Below are 9,978 nucleotides of genomic sequence, written 5' to 3'. Positions count from 1 at the left end.
TTTACATTAATTTGTTAGTGTCCTCCAGAAAGTATTAATATTCTATAATATATATACTTTTAAGGCAAGAGAATAAAAACTTATTTTATATAAATAATGTTATATTATATTCATACTTTTTTTTCCCAAAAAATTGAGATCCTGGGCGCCTGGGTGGCTCAGTCATTAAGTGTCTGCCTTCAGCTCAGGTCATGATCCCAGGATCCTGGGATCGAGTCCCACATCGGGCTCCCTGCTCAGCGGGAAGCCTGCTTCTCCCTCCCCCACTCCCCCTGCTTATGTTCCCTCTCTCGCTGTGTCTCCCTCTGTCAAATAAATAAATAAAATCTTTAAAAAAAAAAATTGAGATCCTTGGATCCACTTTTGGATTCAAACAAAAAAAACCTAGAAACTAAATCTTATTCTAGGATGGGTTCCAAAGAGATTTCTTGGCACCCCTGGTGAGTGTGATTTTTTTTTTTCCCTAGTGTTTTTGAGCAAAGTGCATCACAAAGTCTGGTCATTGGATTTTTTTTCCAGGGACATAGAAGCAAACTAAAATCATATTTACTAGAACCCTTAGGATGATAGGGAGAGCAACAGTTTGGGCTGAATATTATTGAGCACCTCTTATGTGCCAAGCACTGTTCTAAGAGCTGGGGAGAGATGGATCCATGAAGGAGATAGTTCAAAATCCTTGCCCTTGTAAAGCTTACATTCTATTGTGGGGAGATTAAAAATAAAAAAATACATATATAGCTTTTCAGGTAGTGATCAGTATGGCTAAAATAAATCAAGAAAAGGGCAAGTAGGAGTTCCAGAGAATAGGGATGGGAATATCATTTCAAACAGAGTGGTCAGGAAAGATCTTAACAAGATGACATCTGAGTAAAGATGTGAAGGCAGTGGAGAGTGCGAGCATGTAGGGAACTTGGGGGGGAAGGATTCCAGGCAGAGAGAATGGCAAGTGTACAAAAGCCCTGAGGTCGAAGTGAATCCTGGCGAGGAGACCACTGTGGCTAGAGCCAAGTGAAGGGGGGGAAAAGTAGTAACATCTGAGATTAGTTTTGAGTAGGAAAATGACTTGCTATGTTCAAAGGCTCACCATGGCTGCTGTGTTGTGAATTGGTTGAAAGAAAGGAGGTGAGTTCTAAAGACATTTCAACAACCCAGGTAAGAGATAATAGTGGCTCAGACCATGACGGTAGTAGCCGAGATGGTGAAAAAAAGGCTGGATTCTGTGCATGTGTGTGTTTAAGATTTTATTTTACATAATTTCTACACCCAATGTGAGGCTCAAACTCACAACCTGGAGATCAAGAGTCACGTGCTTTACTGACTGAGCTGGCCAGGTGCCCCTGTATGTATTTTTAAGACAGAATCAACAGTATTTGGTGACAGATTGGATTGAGTATAAGAGAAAAAGAGGCATCAAAGATGACTACATGGTGCAAGGCCCAAGCAACTGGAAGAATGAAGTTGTCATTAACTGAAATGACCAAAACAGCAGGTTGAACAGGTTTGGGAGGGGAAAAGATGAAGTGGTAAGTTTCAGGCATTCCAAGTTTTGAGATACCTATTAAAATCCAAGTGGAGATGCCAATTAGGTAGTTGGATATACAAATATGAAGTGCAGGAGAAAAGTCTTGGGTGGAGTGTATAAGAGTTGTCAGCATTTGATATTATTTAAAGCCATGAAACGCTATGAGAATAAGTGTAGACAGAAAAGAGGCCCAAGGACTAAATCCTGGGCAGTCCAATGAGTTGAGTTTGGAGACATGACAGGGAGCCAGCAAAGGAGCCTGAGAAGTGGCCAGTGAGTTAGAGAAAAACCAGAAGCTTATCCTAAAATTTGAGTTTCTAGCTGAGGAGGAAGTAACCAACTGAGTCAAATGCTGCCTATTCTTCAAGTAATATGGGAGGACTGAGAGTTGGCTATTGGATTTAGCAACATGGAGGTCACCAATGACCTTGATAAGAGAAACTGGTGGTGCGACAGACATAGGAGGCCCACTGGAGTGGGTTCAAAAGAGAACGGAAAGAGAGGAGAGGAGTTTTTTTGGAGAGTTTTACTATAAAGGAGAGCAGAAAAATGACACGGTGTGGCCATGAAAGCGAGAGGCGAGGTAGGATTGGAAAAAGGAATTGAGAGGATTTAGTTGAGATTTTATTCTTATTCTTATTGCTGATAAGATATTGCAGTAGCTGGAGGAAAATGGAAGTCAAGGGAAAAAATTTAATGGGAAAAATTGTAGTATGTCTGTACATTGATGGGAATGTTCTCGTTGGGAGTGGGTGAGGGGAGGTGGGGATTGACAATGCAAGAGAGAGAGGGGAGAATTGCTGGAATGTGTCCTTGAGTAAATGAGAAGGTTGGGAGCATGTACACAGATGGAGGAGTTGGTCTTAGATATAGCCTGGGCCCCTCAGTCCTTGGCACAGAAAGGAAGACAGAACAGACGAGATTGGATTTGTTTTCTTGGTGAAACAGGAAGCAGGTTGATCAGCCGAGAAGGAGAATGGGGGGAGAGTATTAAAGGTTTGGAGAGAGAGGAAAAGGTATAAACAGTTGCCTAGGATGGTGGATGGTCTGGAGGATAGCCAGCAGGCAGTGGGGGCCCAATGAGGTCATGAATGGATAGTGAGCCTGGGCAGCATGATTGAGTGTTTTTCCTAGTGAACTGCAGCTGCAGAGGTATGGGCAGAGGAGTAAGGAAGCTGGAATTGTCAGGACTGGGACTTTGCCAGGCAAGTACCGTGAAGAGAGAGAGAGGCAAGGGAATCAAGAATCTATGTAAGAGAGTGATTACAATGATGGACCATGGAACGCAGTGTGAGAAAGTCAAGGACATGAGAGAATGTGAGGAGAGAGAAAAGGGGGTTGGATTTGGAGACTGTGTGTCCCAGTGTGGTTGAAGAGTTCCTTGTTTGGGGTGGCAGAAAGAGAAAGAGCTGGAAAGGCAGAATTTAATGATTGAGAAGTGGGATGCTGGAATTTGAGATTAAAATGTTTCAGGCATTGATGAAGACAAAGTCTAAAGGTGTATTATGGGCTGAATTGTGTCCCTCAAAATTCATTATGTTGAAGCACTAATCCTTATAACCTCAGAATGTGACTATATTTAAAGTGGTAATTAAGTAAAAACGGGGCTGGTAGGGTGGGCCTTAATCCAATGTGACTGGTGTCCTTATAAGAAGAGGAAATTTGAACACACAAAGAGATACCAAGTGCACCTGGTGTACAGAGAAAAGACTGAGTGAGGACACAACAAGAAGGCATCTGTAAGCCAAGGAGAGAGGTCTCAAGAGAAACCAAACCTGCTGACATCTTGATCTTGGACCTCAAGCTTCCATTACTCTGAGAAAATAAATTTCTGTTGTTTAATCCCCCTAGTCTGTACTATTTTGCTATAGTAGTCCCTGCAGACTAACACGGTGTGGCCATGAAAGCGAGAGGCGAGATAGGATGGGAAACAAGAGGATTGGAAAAAGGAATTGAGAGGATTTAGTTGAGATTTTATTCTTATTCTTATTGCTGATACTTTGTACTTTGAAGAAGAGTGACTAAATACTTTTTGTTAAAGTTTACAGAGAGTGGAATCATTGAGGATTTTCCATCTTCTACCAGCACAATGGCTTCCAGTAAATTCCAATGTCGGTGAGATGAGCAGTCACTCCCAATTCGGGTGTCCCTCAAAGTAATCATGATGAATTGACATCTAATACTCATTAGATGTCTTTTTTCATGCTAGAAACTGTGCTAGAAGCTTTCACATACATTAAAACAAACAAACAAACAAATGAATTCAATGACACTAAGGTGAAAGCATTATTAATCTCATTTTGCATGTGAAAAAAAAAAGGACCTAAGAAAAAAAAATTTTCACCTTGCCCAAGAACTAGAAGTTAAGTCCAAGACTTTTATATTCTTTGGACTCTTCAACTGCCTTTGCCGGATACACTTCTATGTATCAATCCCTTCTTCTTCATTGCAAATGGGTTTCAAATGTGGATATTCTGATTCCTTGGTAGTGGCTGCCTCCAATGTTATTTTGAAGACACACTGGTAACAAGATAGGTTAGCTAGATATATGACTGCTGTCTACTGTGGAGATAGGTCAGGGAAGGGCAACATGCATGGCTAATACTCCCCAGTCTTAGTCGACTTTTATGTCACAGGTAGTTACGAAGACTTGGGGAGGTACAGGACCAATTGCCATTTGGAAGACCGTTCAGTAAGTGTGAGGGTGACAGAAGCAAATAAAGAGGATATGACAGGCTGGAAAATCTGATAAAATTGTGGAAAGGGGAGTTGAGTAATATCCTTATTTTGGTGATCCCATTAATGAATACATCTAATGAAGTGTCCCCAGACAAGCAAAAAAAAATTTAAAAAAATTACTTAATTTCATTTCTAAGAAGACTCTTTTTTAACCTGCCTCCTGAAAAAAATAGGTGTACTCATAAAGAAGATTCCTGAAGCCATTTGTCTCCAGTAAACTCCCAATTTTCTTGCCAATGAATTCTTACTAAATCAGGATTTTCTTGCTAGTCCTCCAGGAACCAGGGAGAGTCACTGGGCTGCCGTGCTTATTGGCTGCTTCTGGCCTTGGCTTCCTGTTCTCAACAGCAGAGCTGAGGAAATCCGCAGGATGCTTGCTACCAGGGGACAAGATGACTCAGGAGGAAACATTCCACCTAAAATAGTCTTGGTGTGCAGCCTCTGAGTCACTTTGGAATCAAAGTTAATGTGTGATCCTGGAATTAATCCCACAGGTGATGGGAAATGGAGAAGAAGGAAGTATCTGAAAGAAGTTTATCCAAAAGAAAAGTTTGCCACAAAGATGAAAATTTAACTGCAGAAAAGGCTACTACTCAGGGAGAAATTTCATCCTGGAAATTCAAAGTGGTTGAATTACGATTTTCTCCAGTGACCATGGGCATAAAGTGGTCATCAAGGCCCAATCTAGGGACCCACTGGAAGTGGATATTTCCTTAAAAACACATTAGGAAAGCAGCAGTAGAACAGCTGTGTAAACAGAAATGGACCACTGGGTTGCAGTAGCCTTGATTTTTGTCTTTATAATTCTTTCTCAAGAATTATCTGGCCAAAATGTTTATGGTGCTGCTAGACTCTACGTTTATCTCTAATTCATAAACATCTAGTGTTTCACCTACTGAGAGAGGGGATGGAATATACAATTCATATTCAAAGCTCTCCAAGCAACATTCTGTATTTGGAATGGCCTCTCAAACCTTTGTCTTACCTGCCCTTTTCCCTGTTCAGCCTGGCTCCAGCCCTCAGAGTCTATTTATTTATTGTAGTTCTTCCCAATGAGGGACCAAGGAACTGGTATTCCATCATTTATTCTTTAAATGTATTGAACGATTACCATCTAGCAGGAAGGCAAAGAATGCCAATTTTTTTGCCCTCAAGATGCTCAGAATCTAATTGAGGAAATAGAAAATTTCAACAACAGGTTTGTAATACAAAATGTCAAATCTCCCAATAGATTTAAGCATAGGCTTCTTGAAATCACAGCAAGGCACAGGGAACTTGAATGGAGCTGGAGGTTCATGGGAGATTTCTTGCTAAGGCAGGGACACAACTGAGTCATCATGGTGAAGAAGCAGGTAGCTGGGCAAACTGTGACTCAATCAAAGTTAAACATTCACTGGTAGATAAATGCAATGTATGAAGCTTGATTGGATCTTGGCTTGGAAAACAACGAGGTGAAATATATTTTGAGGACAATAGCAAACTATGAATATAAAGAGTATTAGACAATATTAGGTGTTTTAAATATACTTAAGGTAAAGTAATGGTGTAGTTATGAAGGAGGTTGTTCTAATTTTTAGGAGATACATACACTTGAAATGTATTTAGCAAATGGTTTAGTAAACATCTGAAATCTGAAATGGTTTAGAAAAAGGAGGAGGAGGAGGAAAAGGAGAAAGAGGAGCAGAAGAAGAAAAGAAGGAGAGGAAGGAGGACCAGGAAGAGAAGGGGAAGGAGAAGAAGAATGAATCTATGGTAGATAGATAAAGGAGTCAAACATAACAAAATGTTAACAATTGTTGAATTGAATCTGGGTGTTCATTACACTAGTTTTTCAACTTTGTTGAGTTTTTGAAAATTTTCATAAAAAATAGTGGGAGAAAAAAATACCCTGGTAGATATTCAGTTGCATAAATGCCAACACTACCCAAAATTCAGAGAGTGTATTCATGCTGGGAATAGAAAATAAATGCTCTTCCCAAACAACCACATTAGGCTACACAGAAGTACCGAATTAGGAAAAAGGGGCCTAGTCTGCAACTTAGAGCCAGTGTCCAGCTGCCTGAGTGGGAATAAATGTAGTTGGGAGGGTGGGTGAGGAAGGAGCTCAGAGCTTGAAGAGTCTTGTTTGTGTCAGGCTGAGGAGTTTGGACCTTATCCTGAGGAAGTCAGAATCACGTAAGAGTGGAGGGCATTTTAGAGGCATATTTGAGGGATGGATCAGAGTTTGGGAGGCATGGAGCTAAGAGATCATTGCAGAGACAAGTGCAGTCATCCCATCAGAAATAAAGAAGGCCAGGGCACCTGGTTGGTGCAGTTGGTTAAGCGTCTGACTCTTAGTTTCAGCTCAGGTCCTGATCTCAGGGTCATGAGATTGAGCCCCATGTCGGGTTCTGTGCTTGAGATTCTTTCTCCCTCTCCCTCTGCCCCTCCCATTCATGCTCTCTCTCTCTCAAATAAATAAATAAAGCTTTAAAAGTAAAAAGAAAGAAGGCCAAATGTTGGGGAGGATGCAAAACAAGCTGCTTTGGAAAAGAGTTCGGCAGTCTCTTACAAAGTTAAATATATACATACCCTACAAACCAGCAATTTCACTCCTAGGTATTTACTCAAGAAAACAAAAAACTTAGTCCACACAAAGACTTTGACAAGAATGTTTAGAGCAGCATTATTCATAATCACCAAAATTGGAAGTATTGACTAGTAAATGGATAAAGTGTACACTCATAAATAGAATAGTGTGTAATAAAAAGGAATGACCTACTGATACTACAACATAGATGAATTTCAAAAGCCTTATGCTAAGTGAAAGGAGCCAAACTAAATACCGTATGATTCCGTGGCTACGACATTCTGAAAAAAAAAACAAAGCTAATGGTACAGAAATCGGACCAGTGGTTACCAGGTCCTGGGGTATGGGGAGGATTTGCCTACAGGGCACATGGAACTTTCTGGGGTGATGGGGAAATATTTTATATAATATTTTTATCATGGTGGTGGTTACACAGCTGCACACATTTATCAAAGCTATGCACCTACAAAGGGTGAGTTTCACTGTATAGAAATTGGATATCTCAATATACCTCCCTTCAAACAAAAGAAAAAGAATAACAGGACATGAGGACTGAATGGATAGGGAATAGGAGAAGGAAAAGTAAAAGATGTTTTGGTAATCAAAAAAACAGATACACTAATACAAGAAGTGGAAATGTCAGAGGATAGCACCTGATACAGCCAGTTAACTGTTGCAAGAATAAAATGATCAATCAAGTTATATCTAGGAGTAATTCAGAATATATTAAAATATTTTCATCTATTTTTATGTTACTACTTTAGCAGCCAACTTGGCACAAGTGTGAGGAAAATGTTATTAACTTTAAAAAGTATATAATGGATTCTCAAGAAGAAATTTATATTCTGGAAACAGAAAGTTTGTGTGTGTGTGTGTGTGTGTGTATGCATGGGCATTCCTGTCTCAAAATATCTGATGATAATCTTCTTTGCGTTGTGTTTTTCACTGATTTTACATGGTTTTTAAAATTTATTTATTTGAGTAAAATTAAATAATTTTAATTTAAATAATTAAAATGTATGCAAAATGCTTTCTTAATTCCAATTAATAAAAAACACTAATTTTTTTTTTTTTAATGAAGAATGCTTATAATATGGTGGAAGCAGTAAGTATGGAGATAGTTTGGAGAGAATTCAAGAAGATAGAATCTTTTCCAGGAAGTGATTTTTCAGATAAGATAGGCTTGCACATGGGCATAGGGACCTCTCAAATAAGAATACTACTATAGTAATTGTGGGGAGAAAAGAGTGGAAATAATCTAATTTTCCATTAATAGGAAACTGGTTAAATAAATTATGGTACATCTATACAAGAGAATCCTACGCAACAGTTAAAAACGAGAAAAATTTACGTGTGCTGGTATGCAACCACGGTTGAATTTAAAAAAACAACAACATTGTACAGAATATTACTAATTATACAACAAAAGAGATCACACACACACACACACTGCATAGCCATAGACCATCTCTGGAAGACTATGACCAGAAGCTGTTTTATCTGTCAGGGTCCTTTCAGGAGACAGAAATTACACAATAATTTGAATAGTGAAGGCTTAATATAAAGACGAGTTAGTGGCTGCCGGACTCGGGCTGGGCCACCACCCGCCACAACTGATGGGGCCACTGGCCACACAGAGGCCACGCCGCCTGGACCTGCGCCTGCCCCGCCCCGACATCCGCGGGCGCCGCGAGCATGGCCGCCAGGGTGTGGCGCCAGCTCCTCTGGAAGAGGTGGCTGCTCGCCCTGGTCTTCCAGCTCTTGCTCGTCTACTCCTCCTCGGCACCTCCGAGCAGGAGGAGAGGGCAGTGAGAAATCAGAATCTCCTCTAGGTTCAAGACCACGGCCAGCCCGTTCTGTGGAAAGTGCTGCAACACTTTGCGGCCATTCAAGGGAAGCACCTCGTCACCGACAGGCTGGGATACGTTGGTGAAAGGGAGGATTTGCTGGGGAACGGCCACTGGGACGTCAGTCAACGTCCCTGGCACAAAGCAGTACCGCTGTGACGGCTGCTTGCCTCACGACCGCTGCAGCGCTTGCAAGTGCTGCGTGTCCTGCTGCCGGCAGCCCAGCAAGCGACTTCTCCGGGCGCGCCTCCTCACCTGGGCAGCCGTGGTGTTCCGGAACCTCTTCATGGCCGTCAAAGATCACTTTGAAGTGCGTTTGGCCAAGTGCCGGACCTCATCCCAGGTTCCCAGGTAGTTGATGCTGGCTGCTGACTTGATCTGTTCAGCATGACAAGGGTAAAAGAAAAAGTTTAAATTACAGGAGCATCCAGCCCTCTCCCCGCCCACCGCCCACGCAAAGAAGGACGCAAGGTCATTTCGTAGTGAGTTGAATGGTGGCTGCGCAAAAAGGATACGTTCACATCCCGACCCCTCGGAACCTGTGAATGAGAGGCTATTCAGAAAAGTGTCTTTGCAGATGGAATTAAGTTCAGGATCTTGAAATGAGATCACCTTGGATTATCTGGGTGGGCCCTAAATCCAATGACAAAGTTCCCATGAAACACACAGAGGAGGTACACACAGAGGAAGGCCGTGTGGAGACAGAGGCAGCCACAAACCCAGGGATGCTGACAGCCACCAGGAGCTTGAAGAGGCAAAGAACAAAGCCCCCCTAGAGCTCTGGAAGGAGCACAGCCCTGCCAACACCTTGACCTTGGACTTCTGGCCTCCAGAGATGTGAGAAAATAAATTCCTGTTGTGCTAAGCCACCAAGTTTGTGGCAGTTTGTTTTGGTAACCCTGGAAAACTAACAGACATTTCGTCTTGCATTAATGGAAAAGGAGCCAAGTTAAAAAAAAAAAAAAAGATATTGGAGAAGTCAGTAGGATTTAAATAACAAGGTTGGATTTATTGAGTACTATACCACATGCCAGGTACCTGCTTCAGTTAAAACATGACAGAAATTTGACCCAGCAAGATGAGCCCTGGAGCTTATGTTTTTAACTCGTTACCCTGTACTTCTAGGAAAGAATGGAAGCTGGAAAGGAACATGGGAAGGGAATGAGAAAAGTTCGGAAAATTGGGGGTAATTTGAGAGAGATGTGGGGGCCAATTGCCATGAAGGTGAGATATGAGTTTGTAAGTTTTGTTTTACATTATGAATTGAATTTTTGGGGGGTGATCCTTGAGAAATTTGGCAA

General features: G+C 41.4%; 1 pseudogene; it reads left to right on the top strand.

The window, feature by feature from the left end:
- The first annotated feature begins 7,962 nt into the window (after window positions 1-7,962).
- LOC123862917 (SREBP regulating gene protein-like) lies at window positions 7,963-9,579 on the top strand (annotated as a pseudogene).
- Window positions 9,580-9,978: the final 399 nt, after the last annotated feature.

This window comes from Mirounga angustirostris, unplaced genomic scaffold, assembly GCF_029215605.1.
Source record: "Mirounga angustirostris isolate CCGP_5_RB_7025 unplaced genomic scaffold, mMirAng1.0.hap1 SCAF_1, whole genome shotgun sequence".
NCBI classification, from domain to species: Eukaryota; Metazoa; Chordata; class Mammalia; order Carnivora; family Phocidae; genus Mirounga; species Mirounga angustirostris.
The sequence above is the reverse complement of the archived record's forward strand: the minus strand, read 5'-3'. Positions and strand labels throughout refer to the sequence as shown.